At 45.8% G+C, this 17,773-nt stretch overlaps 1 protein-coding gene across 1 annotated transcript in view; it reads left to right on the forward strand.

The window, feature by feature from the left end:
* kcnq1.2 (potassium voltage-gated channel, KQT-like subfamily, member 1.2) overlaps positions 1 to 17,773 on the forward strand; it is a 153,301-nt gene that overhangs the window by 128,323 nt on the left and 7,205 nt on the right. The gene's annotated exons all lie outside the window — the stretch shown is intronic.

The raw sequence follows: 17,773 nt of genomic DNA on the forward strand, positions 1-17,773 counted from the left end.
TCTCTCAACCTGGCCTGAAGCCTGTGGGTGGTAGCCAATATGGAAGTTGGCTTTGACGCCTAGCGTCTTCCACAGTTCCTTCATTACTTCACCTGTGAAGTGTGTACCTTGGTCTGAGTTCACCTTAAGGGGAAGTCCAAACCTTGAAAATACATGATTCATTAATAACATAGCAGTTGTTTGTGCTGTGTCATTAGGGGCTGGTAGACATTCTACCCATTTGGTAAACGCGCAGGTTATCGTGAGAAAATATTTATTTCCTCTAGAGGTCTTAGTGAGTGGTCCGACCCAGTCAATCTGGAGGTCCGACCATGGAAATGCAATGCCTCTACTATGCAGTGGTGCTCTGTGGAGTGGTCTGGATGGCTGAAACTGGCCACAGACCAGGCACCCTTTTATGTAGTCTTTGACATCCTTTTTCATTCCAGGCCAATAAGCAATCTGTTTTAATGCTTTCAGCGTGGCATTGTCACCCTTATGTCCTGCGGACGGAAGGTCATGTGCATGGACTAACATCACCCCCCTGTGGTCATGGGGGACCACGAACACAGGTGAGGACGTCCGTCCATGAGCAAAAGTTAGGATGCCCTTAAGTAGTTTTAGCTGTTTGCGCAGCTGAAAGAGGACTTTAAGGTCTGGATTGGAATCCAGCTCGTCTTTCGATGGAGTGTATTTGTCTGGGTCAGTCAGATACAGCATCATCGAGTTAATCGCAGGATCCAACTTCTGAAGTTGGATGATGTCTGGGTCAGTCAACATCGGGCGCACAGAAACTGTGTTATCAGCAGGTTTAGCTGCAGCTTGTGCACGTGTGACTGCCATTACCTCAGTTGTAGCTTGTGACGACTGAGTTTTGAGTAGCCAGGAGGGGTCGAAGGACCACGTGGGTCCGTCAACGGCTCCTTCCTTGGCTAGGGAGTCTACAAGGTCATTGTAGTACTTGTCATCGCCTGGGACTCTGGAGTGTCCTGGAACTTTCTTCCAGAAGATCTGTAGATCATGTGATGTCACCAAGTGATCACATGTCGTGAAAAGCTCTTTGTGTTTTACCACCTTTTTGTTGCTTGTGAGAAAACCGTTCTGTTTCCACAGAGCGAGATGACACAAGAAACTAAGTCGAGCATAGTTAGAGTCAGTGCAGATGACTAGCGTCTGGATGGAGCGTTCCACTGCCATCTGTAGGCCTATTAGGATTGCAGCTATCTCAGCGTACTGAGAAGACTGAGAGCCCAATTTATAGCCAAATGTGACCTGTTCCAGGTCTTGGAGGAGAACTCCTCCAACACCTGCTTTGCAGACTTTCTCGTGGTGGAATGAACATCCATCCACGTACAATGTCGCCATATCTTTACAGATATTGCCATCAAAGAAGTGGTGATTTGGGTCCTCAGCAGCTGAGGGTTTGCTCACAACCGGCTGTTGGGTGGCTGGTACATCCCGTGTACATTCTTGGCAGATTGCCAAATCAGTGCCCAAGTGTGACTTCTTATTTTGACCGTAGCGGATGTCTAGGTTAAAACTTTGAAGTGCCATAAGCCATGTGGCTACCCGTGAGTTTGTCACCACATCATCTCTGATGCGTTGGCTGTTCAGAAACGTTACTGGCTGGTGTTGTGTCTCAACAATGATCCTCTGTCCACCAATATAGCAGGAGAAATGTTTCACTGCCCACACAGTGGTCAATAGAGCCTTCTCACAGTCTGAATACCGTAATTCAGGGCCTGCCATTGTTTTGCTGGCGTAGGCCACAACACGCTTGTCTTTGTCGTGTATTTGGTACAGACCTGCACTCATGCAGTGAGGTGAGAAGCCCACTTCCAAGTAGAACTCTTTGTTGTAGTCTGGGCAGACTAGACATGGGGCTAACTTGAGCCTGTCTTTGAGAGCGTTCATTGCCTGCTGTTGTGTATCAGTCCAGACAAAAGGAACGTCTTTCTTTACGAGTTCAGTCAGTGGTTTTGCGAGATCCGCATAATGCTCTATGAACTGGCGAGAGTAATTACACACCCCCAAGAAACTCTGTAGTTCTTTGAGATTGGTTGGGACTTTGGTGCTGATAACGCCAAGGTCGCGGGTTCGATCCCCGTACGGGCCACCAGAATGTAGATGAACAGATGCTCAGATATATTCATCAATTAACACGGATTCCTCATTTTTCTGAACTGAATAAAACGTGCATTGAATTTAATGAAATGTACGTGAGACGTCATTTATATTTGACCCATCAAAATGAATGCGGTCATTTATTTACAGAATCAAAGTTTAACATCAAACATTTACATTAATTTGGCAAATTATGAAAATAACAACATAAGCAATCAATCAGGAAAAATCATACGGCCATGATTTTTCCGTTGCTTCACCACAGACATTTATGAAAACTACAATTATGATCTTTTACCCACACGGCGGTGGATGAGCACTTTACACAGACATTTCTAAATATCTGGAAGAATTTCTACTTGAGAGAGGAGTTTAAAGATGGGAAAGAAGTTTAAAGAAGAGTAAAAGATGGGGTTTGAGGGAGTGTGAACAGAACGGCACTCTCCGGGCTTTCTTCAGCTTTTCCTTCCAGTACACTTAGGTGGTGAAATCGACTCTTTTACCTGGAGATGTCTCAGGCGAGATTCCGCTTAACGCACCCTTCAGCGTCTCCGTAGGATGCTGTTACTCGTCCGGAGTAGCAGCTTTTTGTCCCTCACAGCTCACCTCAGTGGAAAATGTTATAATCCCATGAAACTCGGAAGAGCTCTGTTGTCATGTCAGGATCTTCCCGGCTCCCAGAACTGGGCTTCTCCGCACAGAACTGTCACAGAACCGTGTATCCAACAGAACCGAGTAGAACTCTCACAGAACCCTCACAGAACTGGTTAGACCAGGAAGTACCGACATTTTAAAGAGCTGTTTTCCCGGTTCATCTGGGAGTATTCCCATTGGCCAGAACCGACCAGACGGGGTGTGTTTTGTGACGTAAAAGGTTAGAATGCAGCAAGAATTGTTATGGAAAGATCAGAAATGTTCTCACAGACAGAGAGAGTTTTGTTTTGGCGAGTTTAAGAAACAGGTGCCAAAACCCCCTGTTGACGTCTGAGAGGATATAAACAGGACAGTTGTTCCAACGCATGTCTGCTTCACTCCTGACCCTGGAAACGTACACTTGCTCATTCGAAGGCAGAAGTCAGAAAATGCATAAAAATCTGTAACAGACCTCAACATGAATTCTAACTTTGCATGAGAATTGAAAATCATTACACAGTTAATAAAATTGATTAGTTCACTGCAACATCTAAAATGGTTTGAACTAAGACACTTTGATTATCAACATTTGTAAAATAGTAATGATAATAAAAAGAGAGTGTTCTTTCACTTGATTATCAAGAAAGAGAGTCTCAGGATGGGTGAACCTGTATCTCTGGATTCAAATCAATGAAATGACAGTTTCTGTCCCACAAGGTTCTTAAGGTCAAGGGTTTTGACCTTAGGCTTAGTCGTGACACCAGATTAAGTTCACTACAGTCATGAGCAGTTTTTCGAAGCATTTAGCGACTATCAGGGTAAGGGCTACTGGCCGGTAGTCATTCAGACCAGTGACTATAGAGCTCTTTTTGGGACTGGGATGATGGTTGCGGTCTTCAGGCAGGTGGGAATTGTTGCCAGAGTAAGTCAGGAGTTATGATGTCTGCCAGCACCTTGCAGAGCTGATCGGCACAGTCTTTCAGCACCTTCACATGGATCTTGTCTGGGCCGGTTGCTTTGTGAGTGCTAATCCTCCTGAAAGTATTCCTTACTTCTGCTAAGGTCACGTTCTTTGGTCAAGCTCTTCTTCCGGTGGTGAGGTGAGTCTGGTGCTGGGTGGTCTGTTCGGGTCTTTAAAGCGTGCATAGATCTTGTTGAGGGCATTGGGCAGTGATGGGTCTCTAGGGCATTGTTCACTTCTGCCTTTATAATCTGTTATACACTTAATGCTCCTCCACATTCTTCGTGGGTCTTGTGAGGTGAATTGACCCTGGATCCTCTGTGCATATGTAGCCTTGGCCCTCTTAATTCTAGCAACCAGCTCTTTCCTTGTCCTTCTCAGCTCCTGTGAGTTTCTAGACCTGAAGGCAGTGTTCCTGGCTTCCAGCAGGGTGTGAGCCTCTGCATTTACCCAAGGCTTCTTGTTCGGGTAACACTTAACATATCTGATAGTGATGACATCATCAGCATATTTACTAATGTACCCCAGGACTGAGGATGTATATTCCTCTAGGTCTAGCACCTCCTCATTTTCAGCAGCTTTTTTGAAGACAGCCAGTTTGTACATTCAAAACAGGCTTTCAGTATGGGCCCACTATTTTGCATCCAAGATTTAACTTTCTTTTGTACCAGTCTGGAGCGTCTCAGCGGGGGAGGTAAGCAGGAGCCAGGAAGGCGGCGATATGATCAGGAAATCCTAGGTGGGGGTGGGATTTGGCTTTGTATGCATCTTTTACATTTGTGTAAACATGGTCCAATGTGTTATTTCCATGTGTTGGTATGGCCACATGCTGGTAAAATCTCGGCAGGCAGTCCTTTAGATTTACATGATTAAAGTCACCAGCCACCATGTTAAGAGCTTCAGGGTGTTTGCTTTGTAAATATCTGAAAAGATCATGCATCTCTTACAGAACGTTAGTAGCATTAGCATCCGGAGCAATGTAAACAACTGTTATTAACATGACTGTGAACTTGCGAAGTAGATAATGTGGCCGACATTACACTGTTAGCAGCTCCAAAGCCTTGGAACAATGACAGTTTATCAGCATACAGTTTGTGCACCAACTTTCACTCACGTAAATGCATACTCTGCCCCCCCCCCCTCAATTTTCCCGTTAGCTCGCTGCAGCGGTCCGCTCGAAAAAAAGTCTGTTGTCTAGCTTGAAGGCTGAGTCCGGCATGTTGTTGTTGAGCCATGATTCAGTGAGACAAAGCACTGCACATTTCTTCATCTCCTCTGAGGCACACACCCTCAGACGAAACAAATTCATCTTGTTGTCTAAAGAGCGGACGTTCGACAGAAAGAGAGAGGATATCTGGAGTTTGCCAGACTTAGCGTTAGCTCTTAGCTTCACCATCACCCCTGCCCAGCAGCCTCACTTCTTAAGCCAGGAGTAGCACCTTCTCCTTCAGTTTGAGTGCCCCTTCTGCAGCTTCCAGGTAGATAACTTTAAGATCTGCTTTCTGCTGAGCCTAGATTTGAGTTTGTTGCTGATCGCTGCTGTATTCCATGGCAAATCCGCTCTTGTCTTCATCAGTTTGGTTTGGCTATAATTCACACGCATAAAGCGTGCGGAGTCAGGCTTGGAGTCAATTTCAAAACTCATAAAAACTGGGATCGCATAGGGAGCCTGCGAAGCTGCGGATCCGGAGAGCGCGGCCATCTTTGGAGATCACTATTGGTTTAGAAGTGTAGGTTGATATTGACAATCTAAAAGGCAGCCAAGTAAAGTTTGCAGATGATACAGCAATGGTGGGATGCATCACAAACAATGATGAGCCCAGTTACAAGCAGGAGGTGGAACACCTGGAGAGCTGGTGCATCTGAATGGCAACCTCATCTGGGGCAACAACACTACTAGCCTTATCAAGAAAGATCATCAGAGACTCTACTTCCTCAGGTGGCTGAGGCGAGCTTGTCTGGGAAGCTCAGTCCTCACCTCCTTCTACAGGTGTGCAGTGGAGAGCATCCTGTGCTCCGGCATCAACATGTGGCATGGAGGCTGCACAGCTGCAGAAAGAAAAGCTTTGCAGAGAGTGGTGAAGGCTGCACAGAAGTCTGTTGGGAGTCAGCCTCCCCACCATCACAGACATCTACACTTCCAGATGCAAGAAGAAGACCACCTGCATCATGAAGGACCCCACTTACCCAGCACACACACACTTTTTGCCCCGTTCCTCTTAGGCAGGAAGTTGAGGAGCATTAAGTGTAGAACCACTAGACTGAGAAACAGCTTATATCCTGAGGCTGTTATACATGAATCTCTAATCAGGATAATCACAGTGAAAAAAAATCACATTGTGTTGCTGCTGATCTGTTTCATATTGCTGTGTTCATTCATGCTCATCAGCTCACACCGACTCATGTTTGTGCTGCTGTTCAGCATATTGTTTTTGTACTACTATTGCTTAGAGTGTTTTAAGTTAACGTTTTTCTTAGTTCATATCTTAGATCTTATTACCATTTTTCTTTTACATTTTATACTATTGTTGGATGCAACTGGGACCCTTACACAATTTTATTTCACCACATGTACCATATGTGGTGTGTGTGACAAATAAAGAACATTGAATCCATGAATCCTTGAATCCAAGAGCAGACTAATGCAGAGGGGGAGCTGGTTCTAATTGAGGCCCTGTCCAAAGTCACCCAATTAGGAGAAGGGGTATCCTTACTCAACTAGAATAGTAGAGCTCTAATATTAGCTGCCCAGTTATAGTGTATGAAATTAGGAAGTGACATGCCTCTGTGTCTATGGGGCAGGTGTGAGACCCTCTTACCCTCTTGGCAATCCGTGGATACTTTTCATTCCAAATAAATGCTGATAACTGGCTGTTCAAATTGGTGAAGAATGATTTAGTAAGGGTTTTCTCCGGGTACTCCGGTTTCCTCCCACAGACCAAAAACATGCATGTTAGGCAGATTGGTAACTCTAAATTGTCCCTAGGTGTGAGTGAGAGAGTGAATGTTTGTTTGTCTCGTTTGTCTCTATGTGTCCCTGTGATGGACTTGCGACCCGTCTAGGGTGTACCCCGCCCCTCGCACAGTGATTGCTGGACATGGGCACCAGCGACCCCCGTGACCCAAAATGGAACAAACGGGTAAAGATAATGGATGGATGGATGATTTAGTAAGGAAGATTCACAGATTCTGAAACAGGTATCGAAATTTAGGTAGGATATTCATTTTTACAGAATTTATTCTACTCCCCCCCCCCCCCCCCCAAAAGAGTGTGAGGCAATAACAATGTCCTACTTAAAGTTCGCCATGAGAGGTAGCTAGTTAGTTTTATAGAGGTTCTTATGATTTTGAGTTACCCAAATGTCAAGGTATTTAAACATTTTTAAACTAATTTTTAAAGGTACAGTGTCTAAGATTTTCTTTTCTATAGAGGTCACAGGCATTAAACTTGCTCTTTTGAAGATTAACCTTATAGCCAGATATTTTCCTGAAATCTTGAAGCCAAGTAAGTAATTCAGAGATACTGGTGATGGTCTGTTATATACAATGGTAAATGGACTGTACTTATATAGCGCCTTTCTATCTTATTTCAAGATACTCAAATCGCTTTACACTACAATCTGTGCCTCATTTACCCATTCATACAGCACTCTTTTAGCTCTCTACAAAGCTAATTGAACAAATCATTCTAAATGTAAGGGTCCCACTGCCTGCAGCCTGCCTTGCTGATAGCCACTGATTGACAACACCTGGCGGCTATCAGTCTGATGATCCTCTCCATTTACAAAAGGCTGCAGCCCAGTGTGACTCATCGCTGGATCATATCACCTCTCATGTTTCCTGATCCCTCATGTTTTTTGATCTCCTCGTGACCTGTTTTGGACTCCTCGGCCTGTCAAGTGTTCCTCGTGCCATTTTTGCCTCCAGTTGCCAGCCTTCCTCGTTCCCTTGGATTCTCGTTTGGATTTCCTTCTCTGCTCATTCGTTGGACTGGAGGACCAGCTTCCCACCTTCGGATTTGGATTGAGTTGCGTAGAAGTAGCGTGTGAATTTATTCACTGTACATAAATAGACACTGTTCTTTTTGTATCTCCCTGTGTCTGCCTCGTTCTGGGTCTCATATCATCTGGGTTCCTCGCGCAATCCTAACAGAAATGCTCCAGCCACAAAAGACCCAGAATGAGACCAAGAGCAACCAGACAACCCCCGGTTCCCCGGAGGAACGGATCGACAAGTTGGATAAAGTTTCACAGCAAATGTTGACTAACCAAACCACCGTCCAGTCCAACCTTCAGGAGCTTGGAGGTATGGTTTATTCCATTAAACGACAACTGCAAACTTCTTCCTCCTCAGCTCCAGTCGTTCTGCCAGCCCCTGCGGCTCCTGGTCCCATTCCTCCTGTGCAACAAATAATAGTTAAACCCTCTGAGTTCTTCACCGGAGACCCTGACCAATGTGGCAGCTTCTTGCTGCAGTGCAGACTCGCCTTCGAGGGGACTCCTTCTCAGTTCTCCTCGGACTCTGCAAAGATCACCTTTTTTGTAAGTCAGCTCAAAGGTAACGCTCTCCGGTGGGCTCACTCATTTCTCCAGAGCCATGAACATCCCTCTGCTACCTATGAACAATTTCTGCATGAGTTTCGTAGGATTTTTGATCGTCCCCTGCAGACTTCAAATGCCGCCAAGCGTTTGTTGAATTTACGACAGGGCCGTCATAATGCCTCGGAATTTGCCTTGGCGTTTCGGATCCTTGCCGCCCAGACAGGATGGGACGAATCAGCTCTACAAGGTATTTTCTTAAATTCCTTATCTGATTTTCTCAAAGACCAGATTGCAACACGAGACGAGCCCGAGACTTTCGATAAGTTAATTGACCTTGCCATCTCCATCGATGACTGCTTCCGGGAGAGAAAGAGAGAGGCAAACTACAATTTCCATCGATCCACGACTTCCGGGTTTCCGACCCCTCCAGGTGAGCCCAAGTCTGCACACTTGAATTACCTTTCCCAGAATCCTCCCACTTCCAGGTTTATGACCCCTCGCCACGAGTCTGTTTCACCCAAGCAGCCTCACATGAACTACAACTCCCAGTCTTCCATATCTCCTGGTCCTAACCAATCATCTACCTTTCCTCCATGAGATCACTCACCCGAGCCTATGCAGGTGGGGCGCGCACGGCTGACTCCTGCAGAGAGACAGCGGCGTGTATCCACCCGTCTCTGCATTTATTGTGGTAACCCCGGTTATTTTCTGCCACACTGTCCGTTTCGGGGAAACAAGAACTCCCACCAGTAAAGCGGGAGTTACTGGTGGGTACTTCTGCGTTATCCTCCCCATTTAAACTGTTGCTTCCCATGGTCATTCAGACTCCTGACCATGGCTTTTCGTTCTCCGCACTCATTGACTCAGGTGCGGAACAAAACTTGATTAGTGCAAATTTAGTTAAAAAAACATTCCTTGCCGACTCGAGAGATCCCTCCAATTTCTGTTGCTGGCTTAACCGGAAACACATTGGCCCGTATAAATCAGAAAACTACCGATTTGCATGTCATCATCTCATGTAATCACCATGAGATGACTGATTTTTTTGTGTTCAACTCTCTCACGCCTCAGATAGTTCTAGGTTTCCCCTGTCTTCGTAACCATAACCCTGTTATTAATTGGGAACGTGGCTGCATTGACAAATGGAGCGACAAGTGTCTCAGTAACTCTCTCCACTCCACCATGAACGAGTCCTCTCGGGACATTCCTCCTCTAGAGGAAATCGACCTCACCGTCGTTCCTGCTGAATACCGCGACCTAGCGGCAGTCTTTAGCAAACAACGCGCCTTGTCTCTCCCTCCTCATCATCCCTATGACTGCTCTATTGACTTGTTACCTGGCGCCCCCTTGCCGTCAAGTAGACTCCATAATCTTTCTGGTCCCGAAAGAGAATCCATGTCTAATTATATTAATGAATCCCTTGCCTCAGGCATTATTCGACCCTCGACCTCCCCTGTGGGAGATGGGTTTTTCTTTGTTTCTAAAAAAAGATAAGACTCTCAGGCCGTGCATTGACTACCGCGGATTAAACAATATCACTATAAAGAATAAGTATCCGCTCCCTCTCATCGACTCACTGCAGGAACAATTACAGTCAGCTTCCTGCTTCACAAAACTCGATTTAAGAAACGCCTACCATCTCGTGCGTATTAAAGAAGGTGACGAGTGGAAGACTGCTTTTCGCACTCCTTTGGGTCACTTTGAATAGCTGGTCATGCCCTTTGGGTTGACCAACGCCCCCACGGTTTTTCAGGCTCTCGTCAATGATGTCCTGCGTGATTTTATTGGTAAATTTGTTTTCGTCTACCTCGATGACATTCTTATTTTTTCTCGTGACCCCATTCAGCACACTACACACGTTCGCACGGTTCTTCAGCGGTTGCTGGAGAACCAGTTGTTTGTCAAGGCCGAGAAGTGCAAATTCAATACCTCCACTGTCTCCTTCTTGTGCTTTATATTTGAGGGTGGACGTTGTAGAACCGACCCTGAAAAGACCAGGGCTGTAGTCGACTGGCCGACCCCCGAGTCCAGGAAACAGTTACAACGTTTCCTGGGCTTTGCCAACTTTTACAGGCGATTTATTAAGAATTATAGCCATGTCGCCGCCCCCTGTCTCAGCTCACTTCCACTGCCCGTGCTTTTCACTGGACCCCAGAGGCTGAGGCCTCTTTCAATAGGCTCAAATCCCTCTTTTCCTCCACGCCTATCCTCTGCCATCCAGACCCCACACACCAGTTCATACTGGAGGTGGACGCCTCTGACACTGGAGTGGGGGCGGTCCTTTCTCAGAGATCGCCTGCAGACAACAAGGTTCATCCCTGCGCCTTTTTTTCCCGACGTCTCTCGCAGTCTGAGCGCAATTATGATGTGGGCAACCGCGAGTTGTTGGCGGTCAAGCTCGCGTTAGAGGAATGGTGGCACTGGTTGGAAGGCACAGATATTCCTTTTTTGATTTGGACCGACCACAAGAACTTAACGTATCTTAGGAACGCCAAGCGTCTGACTCCCTGTCAGGCTCGTTGGTCACTTTTTTAAAATAGATTTAATTTTGTTCTCACCTTCTGTCCGGGCTCGAAGAATGTTAAGCCCAACGCCCTGTCCAGACAGTTCGCTCCTCCCGACATGCCTGAGGGTTCTGATACCATCATTCCCCCCACCTGCGTTGTCGGCTCCCTCTCCTGGCCCATCGCCGCCACCGTTCGAGAAGCCCTCCTCTCCGAACCCAATCCTGGTGGTGGTCCTCCCAGTACCCTCTTTGTTCCCTCCAGCGTGCGGTCAGAGGTGCTCCAGTGGCTTCACACCAACAAGCTCCCTTGCCACCCTGGAGTCAATCGCATGCTCGCCCTCACAAAGACTCATTTCTGGTGGCCTTCCATGTCCAGGGACATTAAGGACCTTGTTTCGGCCTGTGCCGTCTGTGCCAGAAACAAGTCCGGTAACCAACCTCCGGCTGGCCCCCTGCTTCCCCTCCCAACCCCTAGTCGTCCCTGGTCCCACATCGCCCTCGATTTTGTTACCGGTCTTCCCTCGTCTGACGGCAACACCACCATCCTCACGATTGTTGACCGTTTTTCCAAGGCTGTTCATTTTGTTCCCCTTCCCAAGCTCCCCTCTGCTCTTGAAACCACTCACCTCCTCACTCTCCATGTCTTTAGGCTCTATGGCATCCCTTCGGACATTGTCTCCGACCGCGGCCCACAGTTTGTCTCCCGGGTGTGGCACTCCTTTTGCAAATCGCTCGGGGCGTCCGTTAGCCTTACCTCCGGTTACCATCCTCAGGCTAACGGACAAGTCGAGAGCTACAATCAGGAGTTGGAGTCCACCCTGCGCTGCCTGGTCGAGTCCAACCCATCATCATGGAGTCAACACCTGGTTTGCGTGGAGTACGCACACAACTCCCACCGTTCCTCTGCCACCAGTATGTCCTCCTTCGAGGCCTCCCTTGGTTACCTTCCCCCTCTTTTCCCCAGTCTTGAGCCTGAATGCTCAGTTCCATCCGTGCAGCACCACTTCCGGCAGGGTCGTCGCGTCTGGCGCCAGGCCAAGGCGGCCCTCCTTTGGACCGCAGCCCAGGCAAAACGGTTCGCGGACCGCCACCGTTCAGCGACGCCCGCCTACCAGGTGGGTCAGCAGGTGTGGTTGTCCACCAAGGACATCAAGCTGCGGGACACCCCCCGCAAGCTGGCACCCCACTTCATCGGGCCCTTCCCTATTGTCCACATTATCAACCCCTCTGCTGTTCGTCTCAAACTTCCCAGGGCCACGAGGATTCATCCCACTTTTCACGTCTCCCAGATTAAACCCGTCTCCTTAAGTCCCCTGTGCCCCCCATCTGACCTCCCTCCGCCGCCCCACCTGATCGCCAACCACCCTGCGTTCACAGTCAGGACCATCCTTGACGTGTGACACAGGGGTAGGGGGTTCCAGTACCTGGTCGATTGGGAGGGGTACGGTCCTGAGGAGAGGTCATGGATCCCCAGGTCCTTTATCCTCGACCCCAGCCTCATCTCCAGGTTTTTCAGGGACCACCCCGAGAAGCGCCTCAGGTCGCCTGGAGGCGATTCTTGAGGGGGGGGGGGGGTACTGTAAGGGTCCCACTGCCTGCAGCCTGCCTTGCTGATGGCCGCTGATTGACAACACCTGGCGGCTATCAGTCTGATGAGCCTCTCCATCTACAAAAGGCTGCAGCCCAGTGTGACTCATCGCTGGAGCATATCACCTCTCATGTTTCCTGATCCCTCGTGTTTTTTGATCTCCTCGTGACCTGTTTTGGACTCCTCGGCCTGTCAAGTGTTCCTTGTGCCATTTTTGCCTCCAGTTGCCAGCCTTCCTCGTTCCCTTGGATTCTCGTTTGGATTTCCTTCTCTGCTCATTCGTTGGACTGGAGGACCAGCTTCCCACCTTTGGATTTGGACTGAGTTGCGAAGAAGCAGCGTGTGGATTTATTCACTGTACATAAATAAACACTGTTCTTTTTGTATCTCCCTGTGTCTGCCTCGTTCTGGGTCTCATATCATCTGGGTTCCTCTAAAGAGACTAATCAGAGCTTTAGATCACATTTATACACTGATGGGACACACATCAGAGGCTATGAGGGGTTCAGTGTCTTGCCCAGGGACACTTCAGCATGTGACTGCTGGTGGATTCGAACCCCCAACTCTCGCATGGGAGGACGACTGCTCTACCCACTCAGCCACAGCCGAATGACATACAAAAGCATGTCATCTGCATATAAAGAAACTTTGTGCTCTGTACCTAATTGATTTATCCCCTTAATGATGGAGTTTTGCCATAAAGCTACAGCTAGTTGTTCTTTCACTAATGCAAATAGAAGAGGTGAGTGCTGGCACCCCTGTCTTGTACCTTGTTGCAGTACAAAATATCTGGTTATGTTACAATTAGTGTAAAAAATATATATTATTTAATACATAAAATGTTTTTAAAAATCATTTCCAGCCTTCATCCCAGACCCATCCCTGTCCACCCATCTGCCAGGGGTCGGGGTTTGGCCTTCATGAACACACGAGGCCAGGGTCCGGACCCCAGCCTCACGTGCTTCCTGCAGGTTGACACCTCGTATGATATGCCACGGTGAACAGCCCGGATCCTGCAGTGAATGCAAGGCTGGGGCCTGGAGCACTGAGCCCCGGGTCGGTAGCACGGAGGATCTTCCGCGGTGACCGGTAGAGCTTGGAGCCGGGGAGATGACACCTTGCATGGCCTAAGGAGGCTCCAAGGCTCCAGTGGAGAAGACTGGGGAGAGTCGGGGATTGGCGGAGCTCCATCTAGATTGCTCTGAATTTTGTCATCAGCCACCAAGCACAAAAAATGCCTGTACTTCAGCATTAGACCACGGTGTTGTCATTATTGTGTAGTGAACTCGGCCTCTGACCAAAACCTGCCTCTGAGGACCTTCATGGGACAGGAACTGTTATTTCATTGATTTGAATCCAGAAATACAAATGAGCTCATCCAGAGACTGCACTCTACTAGATCTCTACAAAGCTAATTGAACAAATCATTCTAAAGAGACTAATCAGAACTTTATAACATTCATACACCGATGGAACACACATCGGAGGCATTGAGGGGTTTGTTATCTTGCCCAAGGACACGTCGGCATGTGACTGCTGGTGGATTCGAACCCCCAACTCTTGCATTGGACGACGACTGCCCTAACCACTCAGCCACAGCCACCCTTTGTCATTAAATCCTGGAGTGACTGGAAAGTGATGTGTCTACCTCTGCTGTCCATGGAGAATGTTGAAGACACATATATAATTGGATATAGGATAGCATGTTTCCTGCTTTTTGGAATTGATTGGTTCCTGGTTTAGCAACAAACAGGGAAGTCGTCAGCAGCAAATTTGGCCCTGGTCAGGCTGCCTGCCTTATGTGATGGTTTGCTCCATGTAGATGAACATATGCATGAGATATATTCATACTGTTAAAACGGATTCTTTCATTTTTCTGGACTGTATAATGACGTGCATCTGAATTTAATAAAATGTGGACGTGAGACGTTAATTTTCTTTGACTCACCAAAAACAGTGGGTCATTTATTAACAGAATCAAGTTTAACACATCACACATTTACATTAATTGGCAAAAATTGAAAATAACGACAGCTTATTAATCAGTTTACAGGAAGTAAACAATGCGGCGATTGTTCTCACTTCCAGTAGTACAGCAGAAGTCAACCACACGGCGGTGATTGAAAAACTTTGCTTCAGACATTTCATTTCTAAAAATATCTGTAATGATTTTTAGCAGATAGAAGAATTTTAAAGATGGAAAGATGAAGTTTATCTACAGAGAGATGTGTGAGGGAATTTGTCTGTTTTAACCAGAACAGCACGCTCTTTTGGACCAGTTTGTCCCAACGGTACACTTTGGTTGAAGATCGACTTTTACCTTTCTGAAGATATGTCAGTTCCGGCGTAAAGTTCCACTTCGAGCCACTTTTCAGCGTCTCTGTAAGAACAGCTAGACCTCGGGAGTCGTGAGATCATCCACAACAGACTTTCATAATTCCCAGATCTTCTCTGGTTCAGCTTGATTTTCTTTCATCAGCATCCTGAATTCCAGCCTTCATGAACTCTGGAACTGCTGGAGCTGCAAACTCTCCACCCGACTCCAACTGGAGGTGGAACCTCTTGCAGAACTCTCCATCATCAGCTGACTCTTCTCAAACTTACTGCTTACTGCTCCATCTCGACTCTAACTGGGTTGAACTAGGAAGTGCCAACATTTAAAGGGCTCTATTTCCTTTTCATTTGGGAGTTTCTGATTGGTCGATGGACCAAAACAGAGGTGTGTTTTGTGATGTAAGGTGTTATGAAAATTCAAGGAAAAAGATTAAGATTGTTTTAAAAACAGACAGAAGATTGTTATGAAGAAATCAGACTTCGTGGAGTCACTTCTCCAGTATCTTGCTGTAAAAGTTAAACATGACATTTCTTTTTTCAGTAACTTGCAGTTGACCGAAACTTGAACTTTGACCAACTTCCATCACTTGCTCACTTCAAACAGACGATCAAGAAATTGAATCATTACTCTGTAACGTATTCCAACTTGATTTCACTTTGAATGAGGATTAAGAATCATTATTACTGTTTCACAGTTAATAAAAATGAGTAGTTCACTTCAACATTCAAACATTGTTTGAACTAACACAATTTGATTATCAAACATTTGTAAAATAGTAATGATAATAGAGGTGTTTGTACTGAATACTGATGCCAAGGGCGGTGCAATGAGCTGTTGCTGAGAACTAGGAAGAAACTGTGCGTGAGTATTATGATAAAACTTTGGTAAGTCCGTATTTATTTAAATAAAAACTGTTTAATTAAATATAAGATCATTAAGAAAGTCCTAAATATTACTAATAAACTTTTTTCATTCGATCAAACAAACTGGACGAGGAGACTTTGGAGAGCCTGGAATTGTTTGTTGACGAGTGTTTTGACAGCTTAGTCATGGGTAAGCCTAAAGATACATCCGGTGCTGCTAGCAATTCAGCTAACATCCCCAATGCTAAGCGACATCGACAGGGCAGCTCAGACAGCGTTACGGCACCGTCTCCTGATGATTCAGGTTTAAAGGAGATATTGGAGTCAATTGACCAGAAGCTAACTAGCTTGGACGCCCGACTAGCATTAGTAGAGATGCTGCATAAAGAGTTTCAAGGCCTCAGGGAGTCTTTGGAATTCAGTCAACAGCAGGTAGCATCACTTGCTAGTGAAAATCAGGAGCTGAGAGGAACGGTAAAACAACTCACCGAGGAGATGACGCTGCTATCCGGGGATAATAAAAAAATAAAAGAATCGATCCTGGATATCCAAGCCCGGAGCATGCGGGACAACCTCGTCTTCTCGGGAATACCGGAGCGAGCGGACGAAGACCCTGAGGCCTCCGTCCGTGACTTCATTCAGAACCAGCTGAAGTTGCCGAGTGACGCGGTTAATTCCATCACTTTTCACCGGGTCCACCGCCTCGGAGGTAAGAAGCCTGGAAACAATCGGCCGCGGCCGATTGTAGCTAAGTTTGAGCACTATAAACAGAAAGAACAAGTAAAAAGCCGAGGTAGAGAACTGCGTGACACGAACTTCAGCATGAACGATCAATTCCCTGCAGAGATTCTGAATAGAAGGCGCGTCCTGTTCCCGATTAGAAAGAAAAATATAAACGAGGGCAGAAGAGCTGCTGTAGCTGTGGACAAACTTTATATCAATGGTCAGCTGTTTAGAGATCCAGAGGTTACTCCCTGGCTCTATTAATAATATAAATAAGGTAAGTATGATTTTCAGTTGCTAATTTTACTTAAAATGTATTAGCAAGCATATATATTCATATTACTTACCAGATATTTATGTAATTTTTCAGCACAGCTCGGTTGGTGGGTTACACAGATGGTGGTGGTGGTACACGGTGGCATGACACTTAATGTGGTAAGGGGGTTCTTTTTTTATTTTTTCTTCTTTTATCTTTATGTGTTTATTGTGTTTATTATCATCTCACTTTCTTTTTTTTGTCTCTATTTTTCTGACTCAAAAATTACTAGCACACAGGCACAAAGGCTTATATATATCCATATACATACATACAAATACCTCATAAAGGAATACATCCATGATTTACCTTCAAAAACAGCACTTAGTTTATCTATAAATCATAAATAATCAATCATTAAGGATTATGTTATTGTCTGGGTGTTTTACTATTTTTGATATTTGTGATAATGGGTGTGGTTTAATTATATTTTCACAAGCACAAATATGGGTATCTTAAGGTTTGTCACATGGAATATTAATGGAGCCGGTAGCCAACATAAAAAAAATAGAATCTTCAGCCAGATTAAAAGATTAAAGGCAGATGTTGTATTACTCCAAGAGATTCATAAATTACCGTCAACTGTGGATGAGCTAAAATCTCCTGAGTTTCCTCATGTATTCTCAGCCTGCTATAACTCAAGACAGAGAGGAGTAGCAATATTAATACATAAAAATGTGAACTTCACAATATTAGACACAGTTATAGACCCGCAAGGTAGATATATAATATTAAAATTATCCATACTCAGTCAAAAATATTGTATTGTTAGCTTATATGGGCCAAATGTGGACGATGCCGCTTTTTTTCATGATCTTTTTTCTACTCTATCAAATCACATGGATTGCTCGCTGGTACTGGGAGGTGATCTTAACTTTGGTCTAGATAACAAAATAGACAGGCTGAATGCAGTAGGAGCTCAACGCAGTTGGCAATCCATAAATGTAGTTAAACAGTACATGAGTGATTATGGACTCTGCGATGCATGGCGGTCTCTTCACCCTAATAGTAAAGAGTATTCTTTCTTTTCACATGTGCATCACTCTTACTCTCGTCTGGATTATTTTATAATCAGCAACTCATTGCTGACCAACATTTCAGACACTAAGATACACCCTATTGCTGTCAGCGATCATGCACCAGTTACTTTAAATTTAGATAATAAGAAAGAAATCCCAAAAAGTATAAACTGGAGATTAAATAC

Source organism: Nematolebias whitei, chromosome 10 (genome assembly GCF_014905685.2).
Source record: "Nematolebias whitei isolate Nwh7 chromosome 10, NemWhi1, whole genome shotgun sequence".
In the NCBI taxonomy this organism is placed as follows: Eukaryota; Metazoa; Chordata; class Actinopteri; order Cyprinodontiformes; family Rivulidae; genus Nematolebias; species Nematolebias whitei.